Below are 5061 nucleotides of genomic sequence, written 5' to 3' on the forward strand. Positions count from 1 at the left end.
CAGTCTCCGTGCCGTGTTTGGGGGACTGAAGATGGATGTTAGAAAGAGTGACAAAAGATTTTGTTAAAGCAATAACCAACTTGAAGAAATTGATCTGTATTCACTACCTGTAATTCTCTCTGTTGGTTAAAGGTGCAAATACCCCAGTGATGTGGGTATTTAGAATAAACACCCACCCACTTCTCGATACTGTATGTGTCATTGCATACTTACATGGCCTCTCATCCTGGGAGTCCCCCATTAAAGCGGATCAGGCTTTAATAGAGCACATCCATCGTTATAATTGGTGGGAGATGGCCATTTCAGTTTCAGGAATTAGCTGGTTTCAGGTACATCTGCTCTCACCTGGTGATACCTTGTTGCTGAATATTGTTCAAGCACTAATTTTTGCCGTTTCATCTCGGATCATTGACTTCGTTAGTGTGATCATAAAAAGCTAATAATAATCAATTTCCCTGGAATTGCCACATAATTACACTGTTAGTGGATATCCTCCTCCCCTCTCCAATAACAATACAGAGGTACTTGAAAATTACAACCCCCTTTGGCATACTGCCCATCTTGTTCATATAGATTGCTATAACATTAATATATGTAAGAGAATTTCAGAGACAGGTAAAGTACATACAATTATAAGCCAAGTTTGAAACGTGACTCCCTAGTGTCATGAAAAGTAATTTCTCCTTCTAGCTTTTCTTACACAGTAACCTCTCCACTCCCACATCACCTGCTGCAGTGGTCTGTCTTTCTCTTGCATATCGCTGCATTCAGAAGTAGATGGTGAATTACAACCCCCTTGTAATTCTTCATCACAGAAGGAGGCGTATTTCAGGGATGATTTTTACAGCTTAATACTGGGCAGTGTGGAAGTAGTATCCCCTACTAAACTTACCTCTTACTAACATTTTACTGCTTGATATTACCCCATAGATACAAGCAAGCTGTGAAATAAACCCTCTGCTGAGCGATACTCACCCCTTCCTTTCTTGTCGAGGACAAGAAAGGACGTCTATTCTCTTTTTCTCTTCAGCATTCAGACCCAGAGTCCTCTGGGGGGAACTACACCTGGGGCAAAACGCTGTGAGCTGTCAGAGCTCGCGCCTTAGTGTTTTTCAGGACTGCTCCGAGCCTGGTTAAACAGTGTGGTGGAGGAAAAAAACACCCAGCTAGCCAGCCGACCACATGGTGTCCATGTGTATGTAGCATTGCTGCCACTTTTCCAGTTGGGCCAAGAACTAGCTGGGGAACTGGAAGAGTGGAAGGGAAAGGTTTATAATACAGATTCTGCCTGAACATGGTTTTATGCTGTTACAGTAGTAGATGATATAAATCCCTGGTTAGCATTACAGTACATTTATCAGAAGAAAGACGAAGTGTAAGAACTCCAATTCCCTCTGTTGTCTACGTATGACTTCACTTCTCCTGCAATGTTCTCTTAAGCCTTTGGAAAAGACCTGCTCCTGAGACTTGTGAACTTAACATGTTCTGACTGAATCCTGAACAAGTTTGAGGTGCTGTTGGTATTGTTCCTACAAGAGGTATTTCGGTTTTCAGCTTTGGAAAAAACCTCTACATTTTTGTGCTGATGATGTGATCGCAGATACTCTGTAGTGAAGCTCAGACTAGTACCATCAAGAAGGTGCAGTATTTGAAATTCTAAAACTGCAATGAGTTATTTAGGGGAAAGCAGCCAATTAGTATTTTAGGCAATAATCAAACACAAATATTTGACTAATACCTATACCAATAAGCTACCTGTTTCTTTGGCAGGCCCAAGCAACTAATTGCTTATAGATTGACAGAGCAGCAATGAGATATATAGAGTCTCTGAATCTTACTGACCTTTAGAATCACTTCAGGAATTAAAAGATGCCTATCCCCTTTGGCAGGAAAAAATGGTTGTGTTTCTTGTTAGCATAATTTCCTACACTATCCTTTCAAAAAAGCCAAAACGGATAAAAGAAAAAAACACCGACATGAAAACATCCTGCTCAGAAACACCACATTTTCAACTACCCAAAAGGAAGGATGCAAAAGAAAAATTCATCCACATGCTTTCTCTTCCATCTTCTTTCACTGTTTCACACAACAATCAGTGAATTCTGTGCCATACATTACTACTGTGAGACCATTATCTTTTTGGCTACCAAAACGGAAAAAAGAAAAAAACACCCACATGAAAACATCCTGCTCAGAAACACCACATTTTCAACTACCCAAAAGGAAGGATGCAAAAGAAAAATTCATCCACATGCTTTCTCTTCCATCTTCTTTCACTGTTTCACACAACAATCAGTGAATTCTGTGCCATACATTACTACTGTGAGACCATTATCTTTTTGGCTTGGATACATCCAGAAGAAAGATTTACTTACTTTACTTACTTAGAGAAATATTGCAGCAAAAGCATATGCTTGAATTCCACATTAATGATTCCTATACAACACTTTTGCAGTGCAATGCAGGGTACACCTCTTATTTTACAAATAATATGAAAACACCTCTTAGTAATAAAGAATCAAGTGTAGTTGTCATTTATGACAAAAACACTTCCATCCAAAAAAGATCCAGCCATTACAGGGGGTAGGTTCATTTCAACCAGTGTTTTAATCCATGGCATCATGCTTCACTCTCCTTCTGAAGCTGCTGTTCAATGTTACTTAGTAGCAAAGAAAAAAAATCACTACCATCTCCTCTGTTCCCCCCTGTACAAAAGGAAGGGTTGTAAACGTCCGTAGTGCAGATGCCCAGGCTAACCTGAAACTGAACTGGAATGTGGGAACTGAACTGAGGTGGCACACAGCTAGTTCACCCTTTCAAGAAGCTGTGTGTAGGTTCTTTACTCTGCAAGTAGTAGTATTGGTGTACCTAAGAAATAATACACGCTTATTGCCCAAACACTGTAATCAGACTATTCACAGAATTCAGTCTTTTTTGTGTTTTAAATAGGAGCACAGCCTCAAATTTTGAGACGAGTTCTCCAGAGAGGGATGATGACTTCTATTTTTATCACCATCGCCCTGGTAATATCAAATATGCGGAAACCACTCGGATACAAAACCACAAAGCAGTCCCTGCTGCAAAAAGCTTATTTTCCAAGTCATGAACAAGTAACTGCAGGTGGAGACAAGACAGGAGAAAATGGAAACAAAAGGAACAGTAAACTGAAAAGGCAGGTACCACTCTTGTAGCAGAGTGGAATTATGCAGGTCTAGAATATGGCCCCATACCACCTGCAAATTTAATTTTCCTCAGGCTAATTTGTGAAGTTTCTGGGGGCTCTCCCCTTCTGTTTTCTCATTATGAAATCTTACACTTCCCATGCCCAATTCCTTTCCCTCCGTCCCTCACAAAGATTTTTTTAAGGATTATTGAGAGGGAAAAGCACTGAGGGAGGAAAGGGAGAAAAGACATGGCCATTTGGAGAAAGGGAGGCAGAACACGAAGACAGAGCTGAAAGAAAAGCATCCTATGTCCCTGCTGCATTGCTCTATTTTTACATTTGGGTCTTTCCAAAGAAATGAATAATTAAACCAAGCTAGGGGAATTTGGCATTTCATTGGTGGTGAAAAAAGAAAGTAAAAAAGAGATTTTAAGAGGTAGGGGAAACAAGGGAAGGGAAGGCAAAGGAAAAGATCAGCCTCCACGTGCAGACTGGTAAATTCAATTTTGACTTAATTACATTTGCCTTTCAAATCCCCAAGACAGCAGGAATGGGGAAGGATTAATATTGTCTTCCTTGTTAATTTCACCCCCAATTGTTTATTTGTGCACTGTCAGAAATGGGTTTTCAAAGTCTGGCCTTCCTTTCTGTGACTGTCAGTAGCCATGGGTACAGGAGACAGCTGTTCTGGACTGCATACCAAATCCAGCTATTCACATGCCTAAATTACTTGATTTGTGCTTCCAATTACTTATTCTAACAAAAGTCTAAAATGTATTTCGATTCAATGCTGTTGTACAGTGTAAGAAACTGTAGGTTTATACTGCACATTGTTTTTAACTGGCCTAAACTAATGAGATGAAGGAGCAAGACCCTCATCCGATGCCTTCAACAGAGCTACATCATCTTACCCTGCATTTGTTAATTTACTTGGTCTGTCATTACTTAGTATATATTGCATTTCCATTAATTAAGGATAGTTATTTACATTGAAAGGGTGATGGGGTGGAATTGCCTAGCTAGCAGAGCAAATCCCTAATGACTCGGGCATCTCTGCAATGTTTATCCAGGTCTGCAAAGAGACTCCTGAAGGACAAACATTCTGACTTTTACTCCACTATGGAGTATTTTAAAAAGGCAAGTTTATATATCATGCCAGGAGAAAGATATATGATTACCTAACATGAAAAACTGTTAGACACATGCTAGAAAAAGCTTACAGTACTCCATGATGCAGTTCTACTTTACATGTAGCAATTTGCTTTTCAGTTCTACATATATATCTGCAACTGAGAAGAACAAAGAAAAATAACTAAATCTAGTACATGTTTTACTGTCAAATTACAACAAAAAACTGCAAAGTCAACTATTAAATCTCTTTTTCTCTACGAGAATTTGAGAAGAAACAGTGTTCCACTGGCTGTATCACCACCACTAAAGCTTACAATGGACTCCTTATAGAAGATGGGTTTTTTAATATGAAAGATGAAGCTCTGTACAGAATGAAACACAGTGACTGTGAAATGTTGAGATTTAAGCACAAGGCTTCATCAGCAGAACTAGCACTATTTATTTTATATGCAGTTAGGGAAGACAGACTTGTAAAAACAAGTTATTTGTCATCAATATCCTGTATCCACCCAAAAAAAGTGTATTTCCCTGTATTTCCATCCATTTTATGTAGTCATGCATGTTTCACTGGCATATCTCATAACAGAGTAGTGCAGGAGAAGTTGTTGTTCTCTTTTGTTCTTTTTTTCTTTCCTAATATTTAGTCCCTAAGCCTCTCATGTTGCTTCCTTCCTTTCCCCTATACATTAGTACCAAATACAGAGTCCTGATTTTTTAAATAACTGAATAGCCTGGGTTTTGTCTATTATTGATACCTTCTAGTATAC

This window comes from Aptenodytes forsteri, unplaced genomic scaffold (assembly GCF_000699145.1).
Source record: "Aptenodytes forsteri isolate BGI_AS27 unplaced genomic scaffold, ASM69914v1 Scaffold82, whole genome shotgun sequence".
NCBI lineage: Eukaryota > Metazoa > Chordata > Aves > Sphenisciformes > Spheniscidae > Aptenodytes > Aptenodytes forsteri.